Source organism: Pan troglodytes, chromosome 14 (assembly GCF_028858775.2).
Source record: "Pan troglodytes isolate AG18354 chromosome 14, NHGRI_mPanTro3-v2.0_pri, whole genome shotgun sequence".
NCBI lineage: Eukaryota > Metazoa > Chordata > Mammalia > Primates > Hominidae > Pan > Pan troglodytes.
The window spans coordinates 44,628,044-44,644,036 of NC_072412.2; the positions used below are offsets into that span (position 1 = coordinate 44,628,044).

At 42.4% G+C, this 15,993-nt stretch overlaps 1 protein-coding gene across 1 annotated transcript in view; it reads left to right on the forward strand.

The window, feature by feature from the left end:
* RUBCNL (rubicon like autophagy enhancer) overlaps positions 1-15,993 on the forward strand; it is a 161,847-nt gene that overhangs the window by 139,264 nt on the left and 6,590 nt on the right. The gene's annotated exons all lie outside the window — the stretch shown is intronic.

Here is a 15,993-nt window from a genome sequence, read left to right on the forward strand (position 1 = left end):
AGAACTGACAGGACTTTGTAAGTTATTGGAAGTGGAGTGTGGCTATGAAAACATAAAACACTTGAACCATTCAACTTAATCCATATCCTGTATGTGTGTGTGTGTGTTGGAGGAGGTGGGTATGCTCTCAGCAATAAGAAATCTATTTGCCTGGGGGTAAACAATGCTACGGTCATTGACTTCATAATAGCTGTAGTTTCTGCTTTGCTTTTTGAGATAAAGCAGTCCTGACTGGGCCATGAGGCTATTGAGGTAAAAACTTTGTTGTACTTACTAATAGAAAGAAGAATGCACTACTAATTAGAGAAATGCGAATCAAAACAACAATGAGATGTCATCTCACACTGGTCAGATTGGCTATTATCAATAAGTCAAAAAATAACAGATGCTGGTGAGGTTGCAGAGAAAAGGGAATTCTTATATACTCTTGGTGGGAGTGTTAATTAGTTCAACCATTGTGGAAACCAGTGTGGTGATTGCTCAAAGAGCTAAAAACAGAGCTACAATTTGACCCAGCAATTCCATTACTGGGTATATACCCAAAGGAATACAAATTGTTCTACCAGCATTTGTTAGGTTAGGTTGCAGTAACAAACAATTCCAAAATCTCAGGGACAATGACAAAGGATTATTTTTTGCTTACAATATATGTCAGCTAGGGTTGACTATAGCTCTGCTCTACATGTCTTCTTCATTCTGGTTTACAGGCTGAAAGATTCACCCCTACCTAGGACACCCCCTTCCTTCTCCTCCCTGCCCCCCACATTTTTTAAGAGAAGAAAAAAAGCCATGGCTGAACTATGCAATGATTTTTGTTGTTGTTGTTACTGTTGTTGTTGTTGTTGTTGAGATGGAGTCTTGCTCTGTCGCCCAGGCTGGAGTGCAGTAGCGCAATCTTGGATCACTGCAACCTCCACCCCCTGGGTTCAAGCAATTCTTCTGCCTCAGTCTCCCTAGTAGCTGGGACTACAGGCGTGCGCTACCACACCCAGTTAATTTTTGTATTTTTAGTAGAGAGAGGGTTTCACCGTGTTGGCCAGGCTGGTCTTGAACTCCTGACCTCAAGTGATCTGCCCGCCTTGGCCTCCCAAAGTGCTGGGATTACAGGCGTGAATGACTTCCAAAACTTCTGCTGAGACATGGTATAAGCCATCTGCTCACATTCCATTAACCAAGGCAAGTCCCTGGACTCAAGTCTGATGTCAATAGTGGGAAGAAATGTATTCCACAGGAAGGCCCATGGTAGTACACCTGGATGTATAATTTTCTTGCAGGGAGAGTGTAAATAATCTGGAAGAAATACTGCAGTCTATCACAGATCCCAAAGATAGTTTCATCATTTGTATTTTTACAAATACTTACTGGATACTATTCCTTTCTGTGAGGCAAGAACAACCAGCTGTCATTCTCTAAAAATTTTCAGATATTAAGCACATATTCACCTCTGAACTTTAATGTTTTTTCTACATCAGCATTATTCAGAATCTTATCCAGGAACTATTTGCTAACAATCTGCAATGAGATAAGAAGATTATGCCAGGAAGTAAATCAACACACTGCTTCCTTCACCACGAAAGCCTTGCTACAAAAAATCAAATGGCAGCAGTACTGAACAGTGCACTTACTGATGTAGTTGGTTAACATTTTGGCTTAAGCTCCTTATCTTGTCATGGACAGGTACCGAATACTCTGGACTGACAGAGGTCGACAAACTATGCTCTGAGTGGCACTGTTCTGCAGCAAAGTGGTTTTACCCATAAGACCATTCAATTATAGAATTTTAGAACTGAAAGATGTCTTAGACACCATCTAGTCCAAGTTCCTGGTTTCACAGCCGAGGATCCTTAGAACCCGAAAGTTTTAGCAAACTTCCCAAAGCCACTTAGTGGTTGTGATGCAATATGAAGTAAAGGCCAACTGTCCTGACTCTTTCCAATCACCACCATGCCCTGAAATTCCTGAAGGAAGCAGAATTTCCTCTGAGGTTTCTGCTGAGTCATATGCAGGCTCCATCTGATGTAGAGATTCAGTAGAAGGGGCCAGGTTGCCTCCTGATGGGGGCAGCGTGTGGAGGATGAGCCTGGGCTTACGTGGCAGACAGATCTGGTCATGTTCCAGCTCTATCTCCTACTTGCAGAATGTCTTCGGGAAAATTACCTACATTCTCAAAGCCTCAGATTCTTGCTTTGTCAACATTCCTTGAAGATTGCTAAACTGAAGACTCTGGTGTTCCCTTTTGTGATAGGGAGAATAATAGCCCCCCAAAGATATCTACATCCTAATCCTTGGAACCTGTGACTATGTTATGTCACATGGCAATGGGAGACTTGAGGTTCCAGACTGAATTAAGGTTGATAATCAGCTGACCTTGAGATGGTGAGACTATCTGGGATCATCTGGGTGGGTCCAATGTCATCACAATGTTCCTTATAAGAGAGAGGCAGGAGGGAAAGAATCAGAAAGGCGGCAGCATGAGGAAGGCTCAGCCTGACATTGCTGGCTTAGAAGATGGAGGAGTGAGGCCATGAGCCAAGGAATGCAGGAAGCCTCTAGAAGCTGGAACACACCCCTGCTGACACCTGGACTTGCACCTAGTGAAACCCATTTCAGACTTCAGACCTCCAGAACTGTGCAGTAATAAAGCTGTTTTGTTTTAAGCCACTGATTTGTGGTAATTTGTTAGAGCAGCAATAGGAAAGGAATTCACCATTCATCTGAACATTGCTATTGCCTCCCTAGAGCAACTGTTACATCATCTTTTGGAAGATACAGCTTTTTTGAAGACACGTTTTATAGTGGTATTATTTGGCAGAATCTGCTCTAACACAAGCTAGCCAAGGCAGGAAGTCTGCTTCTTTAGAGGGCATAGTTTCTCTCTTGCTGTTTCTCAATCCTTTTTAGCTGTTTTAGTCATAGCTGGTCAAAAACAATGGTTTGCATTTAGGGGTCATTGCACTTGGGAATTTAAATGTACTCTAAAATAGCTGATAATCGGATTTTTTCCTCTTGCTTGATCATCAGTTTTAGTTAGAGCTGCAGTCTTTCTAACAGTGCTGCCCTTTTGCACTGTGTCAGACACTATTTGCCAGGGAAGAATTGAGGTTACATGGTGCCTGGCAGTGGTGGCAGACAGTTTGTGGTCTCCACACCTTGCAACACTGATCATCCTGTTTGATGCAACTCTTTGACGCAGTGTGAAAGGCGTCGCAGCAGGAGGAGGCGTCTCTGTTTGACCTATTTCCTTATATTTGAGCACAGATGTTGGGATTTGAATGCTTGATAATCAGATATACACTAAGTTGCATAAAATTCTCAGCATGCACTGACACAATAACACCGGTGATGAATTTGTTAGAAGAAGAGAAAAAGCACAGAGTGAGGCTCAAAGCAGCTTTGACACGTACATACCCACATGCTTCCCATCACGTGTTCTGGACTCAGCTTCTCTTGATTACACAGGTGCTAGCGCTGAAGCTCTGGCTGTTGAGAAGAGGAACAGAGCAAGCTTCTTTCTGGTTCCTCAGAGTAAAGAAGCTGTTCCTTTTTCTGGAACAAACCATAGAAGTGTGGGAGGGTCTGACACTTGTAGATTTTCCCTTTTCTAGGTTTTTCTTTCCTTTTAAAAATAAAATAGCTAAGTCCAGTTCCAGGAAAAATAGTGAAGCATTTCCTCTGTTTATTTAGGATTTATGCCATGCTTACTGCCTACAAAACTCAGAAGGACTAGAAAATTGAACCATTGGAAAACAGAGAATTTAAAACAAAGACAATTAAAATAACCACAAGAAGACACCATTTTCCCATATGAAAGTATGAAATATTTCAGAAGACAATTCTCAATGTCTCGATGATTGTGTAGTGGGAAGAACAAGTGTGTAGCCTGCCAGGAATGTACACTAGCAGGAACACAGTTTTCAGAAAACAAATTGGCTTCTCGTATGAAAAGCCTTAAACATGCTTACATTTATAACCTTGAAATTACACTGTGTGGAATCCACTCTTTTTGTTTTTTTTGAGACGGAGTTTCACTCTTTTGCCCAGGCTGGAGTGCAGTGATGCGATCTTGGCTCACTGCAACCTCCGCCTTCTGGTTTCAAGCAATTCTCCTGCCTCAGCCTCCTAAGCAGCCGGGATTACAGGCGCCCACCACCACACCCAGCTAATTTTTGTATTTTTAGTAGAGACGGGGTTTCACCATGCTGGCCAGGCTGGTCTCGAACTCCTGACCGATCGACCCGCCTTGGCCTCCCAAAGTGCTGGGTTTACAGGCGTGAGCCACCGTGCCCAGCCAGAATCCACTTTTTCTTAACTCTACTTGCTTCAGTTTACTGACCTATAAAACAGAGATATTAATAGGAACCATTTCATAAAGTGACGTGAGAATTAGATCATGGATAACTGGCACAGTGTGTGCCCGACAAATGTAAGACATCATGATTAATAAAAAAGTAAAAATATTTTTAGGCAAAAATTATTACAGCATCATGGCACAGAAATTTAGGGCACTGATAGCTCGGTGTTCTGGAGTGAACCTGCAGCCCAGGTTCCTGGGGTTTTGAGGTCCTTGGGTACACACTGTGAAAAAGTACCCACTTGTTACTATTGCACCTTGAGTTCCTGTTGTTTCAAAAAGTCCCAGAAAGAAGCTCAGCCTCTGCAAAACAAAAAACTGATTGAATCGGGAGATGCCTGCTGTGTTGGAGATGAAATTTGGGGAACTCTCCTCATTCCCATACTAAAAAAACCTGCCCAGGGAGAAGCCTGTTTGCCACTTTCTAAACATGCAACGTTATTTTATATTTTATTTTATTTTATTTTATTTATTTAATTTATTTTATTTTATTTTATTTGAGATGGAGTCTCACTCTGTCACCCAGGCTGGAGTGCACTGGCGTGATCTCGGGTCACTGCAACCTCCACCTCCCAGGTTCAAGCGATTCTCCTGCCTCAGCCTCCCAAGTAGCTGGGACTATAGGCATGCGCCACCACATCCAGCTTTAATAGAGATGAAGTTTCACCATGTTGGCCAGGCTGGTCTCGAACTCCTGACATCAAGTGCTCCGCCTGCCTCAGCCTCCCAAAGTGCTAGGATTACAGGTGTGAGCCACCACGTCCAGCCACATGCCATATATGTAGAAGCATGAACAGTGACTGCACCTGTGTGGCCTAGACTCCCCCTTTACTTACAGTGACTCAGCTATCCAGCCCAATTAAAGCCCCGTTTTCACCTTTGTTATGAAAGGTACTGTTTTGGGGAACTATCCCGGGTGTCTTCCTTACTTGTTGCAAGTCATAAAATCCCCTTGTTAAATCCTCCTTGGTTGTGGTCATTGGATGGCCACCCACCAAGTGATCGTACCTGCCCATTGTGTGGGTAACAAACATAAAACCATTTGAAAAGAGCTCTGGCTGTCTTGTGAGCTTTCCACCCACCCACTTCCCATTAAGCTCTGGAATAGGTCTCTTAAGACGTCTGAAAGTTATGTAAATTGGAGATCACAATTTAATTCAGAGTTATAAGAACAGTTAAGGACATCTTTGATATAAGAAAACTACACGTGTTATTTTTATGGATTGCTTTGGGGGCATACAGTGTGCTTCTGAGGGAACATTCTAGGGTGGACTCTGTTACCTGGAATTGTGTGGTTAGTGTGGGCTTATCAACCTTCACAGTGGGCTTTCTTGTAGAACTAGGATCTGAGTCTATTTGAAAGTTTTCAAGGGCTTGGAAAATGGAAGCTTCTTGGTTCTTAAGGAAAGGGGGTCCAGATTGTTTTGGGCTAGCCATGATTGGGCTGTGGTGTAGATGAGCAACTCAAGCTCTGTTGTGAATGAAGAGAGAATACAGCTGTTTAGGAAAGCTGTGAGAAGGGCATGCAATGGAACCCATAGGATAGAGAGGAGGGAGATGCACCAGTGGTTGTGGGATGGAGACCTAGTTTTCTGACACCTGAGCGAGAGAGAATTGTCAGAATGGGGAAAGAGGCTGTCCATGCAGTGCAGGAGTGGGTCAGGGTGTTGGGAAGGGCAGACTCATAGGAAGCCTAATGCAGGGTCCCCCTCTCACACGCCCAGGAGCTGCCTTGAGTAGTGTGTTCGTCGCTGAGCACCCAGCCTTCACGCATGTGGAGATCTCCCTCTCCTCCTCCACCCTATACATGAACCTCGGCTCCACCCAGCCCTCTGCCTCACCAGTTAACTGCCTAGCAAAAGTGACCCCAAGCAATGCCACAAGGCATGCTTCTGCCCAGCCTTCCTCATGTGGACAACTTCCCAAGATATCTACAAACCCAAAGGGGGCCCTCATAGCTTAGTGTTCTCAGAGTTCCCTGTCCTGTGCTTGGGGCAGGAATCCTAGTGAATTGAGCAAAATTTAGACCCTCCAGTTGGGACAGTGCTTAACAGCATTCCGTCACCTTTTTAAGGTAATACTGTTTTCCTCCTTTTTTTTTTTTTTTTTTTTTTTAGAGCCAGGGTCTCCCTCTGTCACATAGGCTAGAGTGCAGTGGCACAATCACAGCTCACTGCAGCCTCTACCTCCTGGGCTCAAGCAATTCTCCTGCCTCAGCCTCCCAAGTAGCTGGGACCACAGGCCTGTACCACTACACCTGGCTATTTTTTTATTATTATTTTTTGTAGAGACAGGGTCTTGCTTTGTTGCCCAGGCTGGTTTCGAACCCCTGGTCAAGCAATTCCCCTGCTTTGGCCTCTCAGAATGCTGGGATTACAGGCTTAAACCACTGCAGCTGGCCTTGTTTTCATACTTTTAAACTTATTTGTCTTACACAGGACATCTTTTACACTTGTGTCCGCTGAAGACTACAAATAGTGGTAATTCCATTTGCCCTGTATAGAGTGGGGGACAAGGAGATAAACCTAATAGTGATGATGATAAACACCTGTAGCATCATCATGAGAGGAATTCAGGTGGAATCAAAATACAAGAACAGTTAAGAGTTCTTTGAGCTTTGACAAAAGGAATACCATAGATCATTTCTGAGTCTCTTTTTGGTGTATTGCCAAACAGAAAAGGAAAATAAAATTGTAAAGTTCCAATTAGGCAATTTGTTCTGTGATGCCTGATGTTACAGAGAGATGCCCTCGTCAGAATGCCGTTTCAAGGATAATCTATCGTCATGCTTTCTGGGCTAAGAGAATGCCCAGTTAAGGTCAGTGGGAAATCTGGTGTCCCAGCAGATATTTCCAATTAGATAATGACTTTGTGAAACTGTCTGTAGCTGGCCCAGGCCTTACGGAGACTATTGATCTGCTTGTTGAGCCAAATTTTGCATTACTATAAATTACTTGGGTAATGCTTACATCTTATTACCTCACTCCTAAATTAAAAGTGTCTGACAGAAGCAAGAGTGACCCAGGGATCAAAAAGTACAATTGGTGTGCATCTCTTTTTAGTTAAAAAAAAAAAAAAAGAATATAACCCGTAAGAATACAACTCATATGCGATTGAGCTAGAGAAAAGTACAGGAAGAAAATCAAACTGACTTATTTGTACAGTTTCAGGTAAGCCCATGGTTCTCACTAAGCTTTTTATAATTATGGCAAATGGCTTGTCTGAGTTCCAGAGGAATATGCCAATTGGCCTCATGAAGTTTCAGCTTAAAAGAAATCTAGTCGTAGTAGTATTCTGGAGACACCTCTGACTTCTGCAGAATTTCCTAACATCAGCTTTCTTTATTTGAAACATAGTGAACATTTAACTTGTTTAGATTTCCCAGTCATCAAACAAATTCATGTGTTGTTGCTGAAATGTTGTGAAGGGGGTCAGACATTCCAAAACTGATGTGGCACATTGAGTAGACTGATTCTTACTCTTCTCATGCTCCAGGTGTCAGGAAATAGCCTTTCTCACATTCAGGGGCAATCATGGAGGAACTCCCTCAAAAGGGACAGGTAGCTCCAGTTCCTGGACTCACACATTGCCTAGGGCCACACGGGGACTGAGGGAGAACGCAATGTGCCTGCTTTTTTTTTTTAGCAGGTAGGACCTAAGCAGGGGTGAGGCATGGGAGGCAGAATGGAATAACTTGGTCCTTTCTCTCATGGCCCTTTATACCAAAGACCAGTTCCCTCCCTGCCTCTGCATGAAATCTGGTAGAGCCCAGTGCTCTACCTGCTTTTTTGATCATAAGAGCAGTACCATTGCAGCAACAAAATGTCCAGTCCAGTGTAATAACCACACTCCAAGCTCTTAAGCAAGTGAGACCAGTATTGAGTCTGACAGGAGACCTAGAGTGGGGTAGCAGTGGTGATCAGTTGCATCTGTCACCCTCCACCCCGCAGTCCCACCTTGCTCACCCATTGGCTGGCTGTAGTTTCTGACCCTTTCAGAGTGGTGCTCCAGGGCCAAAGGAGATTAGGAGAAACTGGCACAGTCTTGCGTCATGATCTGGCATTGTGTCATTTGGATTTGGTGGATGCTCAAGGCCGATTGTCTCTGGAAATTTTGTGGGTTTCTTGAAGAGTGTCCCAAACTCACCCCACCAGGAATCTCCCACTGCAGCTCCCACCATCCTGGTGGTGCTTCCTTCAATTGCCACTTTCTGTCCCCTCCCTTAAGCCCTGAACCTCCAGTAGTAGATCCCCCTGTAGCATTTGGCTCAATCTCCAAGCAGACCTCCTAAAGAGAACCCTCTCAACATGATCCCAGGCCTGATCCTCCCTCTGGTCTACCTGACTCAAGGGAAAGCTGACACATCTTTGCCTCTGTTTGGGGTCTTGTTGCTTATGCCTAAGCTGACCTGGGTCTGTTCTTTTTACTTGGCCATCTTAGGCCAATAGCCACAGTCTCCTCCCTTTCGATTTCTGTGTATGTCCTGCGCCAGTGCCATGTCCCTGAGCTCCAGGAAACACATTAGAAACTCATCAAGCAGGCCTTTGAAGTCTCTCCCACTTGGCTTAGGGCAAGGGGAAGCAACCACCGTGATTCCTGGAGCTTTAGTTCTGCAACTGTTCTGTCTAAAGGAATTCTTTTATGTGTCTCCTCAGGTCTTGGTGGACCTCCCACACATCTCTTATGTGTTTTCCAGATTGCTGGAATATGTGTGTGTGTATATATATATATATATATATATATATATATATATATGCCACACAGACACACACACACATATATATACACATATATGACTAACTCACAAAACTAGTTTTAACCACCTTCTTTCCAAGTTCTTTACAACATATCATTGTGAAACTTATCTTATTTTAAGCATTTGGCCACCAATTAAAATGAAGAGAATGCGAATCTTATTTTAGTATCCTGTTTGAGTTGCTAACCATTACCAAACAAGAGCTTAGTAACCTAAAAAGAGGTCATATAAAATGCACTTGTAAGCACTAACAAGTAAACAAAGAGAACCTTAGTCTGATAGGTTATATTGACAAAGATTCAGAGGCACATCAGGGCCTAGCAGGCGAGAGTGTCAGGATTGATTAGGAATGTCTATAATAAGCTGGGGAATACGATGATAGAAATTCACCTGGCTAGAAATTCACCATCCCAGTAGATGTTGGGAGACTCAATAACAAATCAGATTTTGTGTGCAGTTCCCAGGTTTTCCTGGTTTGCTGATTTATAAGACTTTTTTTTTGTTGTTTACAGCTGTACAGAGGTACAAAAAGGAAATATAAGTTGACCAGAAGTGGTTGATTTCTTCCTGGCCAGTAGGTCATATAGACCTGTGTCTGGTGAGGTGAGAAAGCCCAGCCCCCCGCCTCACCCCACAAGTGAGATCACAAAGAAATCAGTTTGCTGAAATTTTCCCCAGCCTTACATGTAAATCTGACTGATACCAGGTTTAGAAGACAGCCAAGAGCCACTTGAAGGGAAAAAGGAGTGAGTTAGCAACAGATTTCTCCAGTAGGGGGAGTCTAACTCTTTGTTGGTGTCATTGATTAGTGTCTAAAGCAGTATCTGTTAGGATTAGATTTGGCTGGATAAAACAGAGACCCAAAATATCAGTGACTAAAACAAGATAAAAATCATTTTCTCTCCCATGTACAAGATAGGGAATACCAGGTCTGATACTGTGGATCTATGATGCCATCAGGGGCATAGGTCTCTACTCTCTACTCTTTATTCTCAAGGTCACCTTGTAGCCAAAAATGGCTGCTGGAACCCCAGTCATATTGTCTGCATTCTACGCTGGAATAAAGAGTAAAGATAAGACCAAAGAGTAAGAAAGATCCTCCCTCGAATCAATCACCTGCCTTTCAACAGCCTTCCTGGAGTCTGACCCAATACTTTCACTCATGTTACTGTCCATAGTATAGTGGCCAGATGTAGCTACAAGGGAGCCTGGGGAAAGTAGTAGCTTCTACTAGGAGGCAATTGTGCCTACCCAAAAATTGGATTCTGCTCCTAAGGAGGAAAGAGAGAAAGAAAATGCCGTGGTTAATCGGTCTTCTGCACCACACAGGTAATACTAGAAAAACAATGGCTTAAAAATTTCTCCCCTCCCTTGGTATATGAAAGTGCTTTGCAAAATTCTGAACTGTGTAGGCAAGGTAACTTGGTTGATATTGGTATGTAAGAGTTTGAAGTGATGCAAAGACAGCACACTCTTTGATGAGAGATTAAGGGAGGAAATTAGGAGTATTCAAATCATAGTGTCTTTTTCTCCCAACAAATGACTGTATATCTGAATTTATTAAAAAAAAAAAAACAAGAATACATAGTCTGGCATCTCTTCTGAGTCTGACAATAAATAAGAAAATTAAAAATGGTGAAATCATTTACACAACATATTATTGGAGTCACTTTCTGGTTTTGAGAATTTATTTAGCTGAATAAATCTATAGAAAGTTCCTGCTATGTGCAAAGCACTGTGCCAGGAAATACTTAAAATTAGCAGAATGAATAGCATATCCTATTTCTTAAAACAAAAAAAGGTATAATCCATTAGAGTATACATTCCATGAGGATAGAATATTTTGTCTGTTTCATTCTCTGCCATAACTGAAAAGTATAAGATAGTGTCTGGCATAGAATAGGAATCCAGCACGTATTTCTTAACTGAGTGAATGAATGAATCCTAGAAAATACTGATCTGCCACTTACTCTAAAAAAATAAAAATATCTTGGGAAAAAATAAATCAGTTTGAAAATACGTGTATGTCGGTTTTTAGAAAAGGAATAGGTTTCTGAGGAATAGTACATTAAATCACATTTAGAGCTGACAGTTTAAAAGTGTCATATAAAGATTTATTTTCTAGAACAAATAATCATTTTATAAAGAGAATAATTACCTTTGTTTATTTGACAAATCTGGATTTTTAAAAATATGTCACATTTGTATAAGGTGGCATAAAGTCCACTTTAGTACCAAGAACAGAACATGAATTAAAACTAACTCGTACTTTTGCCATATCAGTCCTATAAAACTATTTTTTCTATAAGAAATTTATAGGCTTAGTGAATTGATGGGTGAAGTAAAGTTTTTTAAAAACTTTCTTCCTCCGTAGGATGCAAATTAAGCAAATAGTCCTAGAAACTCCCCTTTCTCCCTCATGCTCTGCATCCAATCTGCCAATTTTATATTCTAAATGTTTTTTAAAATTTCTCCTCCTTACTACTACTACTGCCATGCCCGGTTGGAAACCTTAACATCTTCTCTGAATTTCCTCTGTACATCTACCAGACTAATCTATTCAGAATACACATTAGATGATATTATTCCTCAGTTAAAACCTTTCCATGACTCCCTAACAGCTAATAACAGTCCTTATATGGTATGTGAGAGCCTTGTGACCTGGCCTTGTTTATTTTGCTATTATCTCCCATAATTCTCTGCCATGCATTTTACAACAGCAAGATTGCTTTAACTAATGCTCCCTCAGAAAGTGAATCCCCAGAGGTGGCTCTGTGCTGCTTCACTGTGCTTCTACGGCATGCTGGGCATACCTCTGCCATAGAAATTCTACGTTACACTTTATGCAAAGGACCTAGCATGGTGCCAGGCATCTAGAAGGTGCTCAATAAATAACTGATGAATTGAACCAAGCTTTAACAATTGTGATCTCCAGAGAACACTAGTTTGGAAGTTTTACCAGATGGTTAATATAGTTGTTATTTTCTTCCACTATAAAGCAAGGAATCTCCACGATTCCCCAGAGCTATGCAGCAAAGGAACACTCTGAACCATTTGGCCTTACTGTACCTAGGTCCTCCTACAACTGTTTTCTGATCAAACACACCGCATTTCTTATTGGTGAAAAATGGGACTTCCTAATATGTCCTAATGGAAATATTAAAAGAGTGGCTAGGTAGTCAAAATGAGTTGGTACTCTTGATTTGTGGCTGTATGGATTTCTGAGATTAATTACATTTGGAACATTTGCATTGCTTGCTAGCTAAAGGAATCCCATTTAAAGATTAGAAATGCTTAACTAAGCACAGCTTGGAGAGAATATAAAGAATCAATTTTTGTCATTAGTCTCTACCTCCTGTCCCTCCCCTAAATGAAAACAACAAATGAAAAAATCAGAGATCCTCGACCGACTTTCAATCATTTGAAAAGGTCATTGTGGGTGGGGGGAGGGGGGAGGGATAGCATTAGGAGATATACCTAATGCTAAATGACGAGTTGATGGGTGCAGCACACCAACATGGCACATGTATACATATGTAACAAACTTGCACGTTGTGCACATGTACCCTAAAACTTAAAATATAATAATAATAAAATTTTAAAAAAAGAAACAAAGGGGAAAAAAGTAAAAAAAAAAAAAAAGTAAAAGAAACTGGGAAAATGCATATTTAAAATCTATTTTAGAAAAACAAACCATAATGTCCTTGAAGGCAGCCATCATGTTACAAGAGAAAGGAGAATGGGCTGGGCAGACACAAGTTCTCACATTAAAAATAAGAGTTACCCTTTTCTGAGTCCATACTCTGTGCCAAATCCTGCATTGGGTGCTTTGCACGTCCTGTAAGATGAGGAGCCTTGGGCAGGTCACTTGACCTCTGCTTTATTTATTTATTTATTTTCATTTTTGAGAAGGGCCTTGCTCTGTTGCCCAGGCTGGAGTGCAGTGGCACAATCATGGCTCACTGCAGTCTTGACCTGTTGGCTCAGGCGATCCTCGTGCCTCAGCCCACAAATATCTGGGACTACAGGCATGTGCCACCATGTCTGGCTAATTTTTGTATGTTTTGTAGAGATGGGATTTCACTATGCTGCCTCGGCTTCTACTTTCCTTTACCTTATTGGAAGTGAGGACCCTGAGTCTGGGTTCTGGAAGGGGAAAGAATCAACTCCCAACCCCTCACCTCCTCACCCCTGGTGGCTGCCCAGGTTGAGTTGTTCATCTGCTGGAAGAACTCCACATGTATTTGTGACCCTGTTGGAGGCTTTTTTTTCCTTTCTTTTTTTTTTCTTTTTGAGACGGAGTCTCACTCTGTCACCAGGCTGAAGTGCAGTGGCGCGATCTCAGCTCACTGCAACCTCTGCCTCTTGGGTTCAAGCAATTCTCCTGCCTCAGCCTCCTAAGTAGCTGGGATTACAGGTGCCTACCACCACGCCCGGCTAATTTTTTTTTTTTTTTTTGTATTTTTAGTAGAGACAGGGTTTCACTATGTTGGCCAGGCTGGTTTCAAACTCCTGACCTCAAGTGATCTGCCCACCTCAGCCTCCCAAAGTGTTAGGATTACAGGCGTGAGCCACCGTGCCCAGCCTGTTGGAGGCTTTTCAACTGGGTGTTAACCCACACTCCTGGGAAGGGGGAGGAGAGAGAATTTTGGGAGGGACCAAGCGTCAGTAGAGGAGGTGGTTGGCCTGGAGAGGGCATGTTCACCAACCACTGCAGAAGGGAACCTCATCTTGCCCTCCTGAGTAAGCAAACTCCAGGGCCTCAGCAGCTGTCTTTCCTCCTGAGCCTGCAGGAAGCCAGGCCCTTGGGTGGTGCCACCACGAGCCTTCATTGGTGCTGCACCAGCCTGGCTGCTTTGGTTGAGGATTGGTCCTTCCCCATCCCTAACCCTACCCTGTCTCTGGCAGACAGTGACACCAGGTAATATCTTTAAACTGTCACTCATGGTTGGTTGCTGGTGGCAGTTTATGGGAGTCAGATTATCAGGGTAGAGGCTCAGGGTGCATGAAGTCGAATATGTGAAAGTAAAGCACTGCCTTGGTGGGCAGCTTATGTTTAAACAGTGATACCAGTAAGCTACTTTAAAAATTTTTTTTAAATTTATTTTTTATTTTTATTGAGGCAGGGTCTCTTCTGTTGCCCAGGCTGGAGTGCAATCTTGGCTTACTGCAACCTCTGCCTCCTGGGTTCAAGTGATCCTCCCACTTTAGCCTCCTGAGTAGCTGGGCCCACAGGCACGCACCACCACGCCCGGCTAATTCTTTTATTTTCTGTAGAGATGGTGTTTTACCATGTTGCCCAGGCTGTCTCGAACTCCTAGGCTCAAGCAATCCACCCATTTTGGCCTCCCAAAGTGTTGGGATTATAGATGTGAGCCACCACGCCTGGCAAGCAAGCTACTTCTGAGTGCCTGCAGCCTAGAGGGTTTTTTTTAAATTTTTTTTTTTATTTTTTAGTATTTATTGATCATTCTTGGGTGTTTCTCGGAGAGGGGGATGTGGCAGGGTCATAGGATAATAGTGGAGAGAAGGTCAGCAGATAAACACGTGAACAAAGTTCTCTGGTTTTCCTAGGCAGAGGGCCCTGCGGCCTTCCGCAGTGTTTGTGTCTCTGGGTAGTTGAGATTAGGGAGTGGTGATGACTCTTAATGAGTATGCTGCCTTCAAGCATCTGTTTAACAAAGCACATCTTGCACCGCCCTTAATCCATTTAACCCTGAGCTGACACAGCACATGTTTCAGAGAGCACGGGGTTGGGGGTAAGGTTATAGATTAATAGCATCCCAAGGCAGAAGAATTTTTCTTAGTACAGAACAAAATGGAGTCTCCTATGTCTACTTCTTTCTACACAGACACAGTAACAATCTGATCTCTCTTTCTTTTCCCCACATTTCCCCTTTTTCTTTTCGACAAAACTGCCATCGTCATCATGGCCCGTTCTTGATGGTCGCTGTCTCTTCGGAGCTGTTGGGTACACGATATTTAATATCCCTTGTGAGGTAGACAGGATATTACACAACCCTTAGATTTCAAGCACAAAATGATAATCCCTAGTGAAGGGGGCTCAGAACACCTTGCTCTTCCTTCTCATCCTTGCTTTTCACCACAGTCAGCTGAGAATACCTGCTCCACACAAAACTCTGATAATGGACAAGAGGACAGAGAGCAGGCAGAGCTGGCAACCAGTTTGTCAGAACAAGGCAGAGTATTCCATGGGAGATATATTGGGCAAAACCCTGAGCTTGGAAGTTATACTTTTTGAGTAAATGCATAAGCATAATATCCAAGTAAGAGGCAGACAAAAACTGCAGACTATATTGTTTTTACCGTAAAAAACATGGATCATAGAGAAGTGAATTCCCCAATGACTGAATTATCACATTCATGATCACATTAGTGAAGCTAAACGTACATTACCAGATGGGAGACTCTAACCGGTGTGGCTCTCAGTTCTCTTCAAACTAAAGTAATCCTAACCAAAATCCAAAACAGTTTACGTGGTGTGGGAAAGGGATATAAAACAAAATAATTTTAAGGATTATAATAATCATAGAAAAACAAAGGTACGAGAATAGCTAAGAAGTTTTACATAAGGATAGCAATGAGTTGGAATTTGATAAATCAGATATATTGAGGCTTGGTTTTGGTTAAAATAATTAAAACAGTGTGGTATTGGCATTACATAAACAAGTTAATGAAACAGAAAGTGGAGGAAAAAAATGGCCTAACCATGTAAGAATTTAGTGTATCGTAAGTAGCATTTCAGATTGGTGGGGTAAAGATTGAGCAGATAATGGCTGAGGGCACAACTTCCCAGAATTCTAGAAAGACTTGAATTGTGGAACCACACATCACTTACCATACTGAGGTAATTCTGAGGTGAATC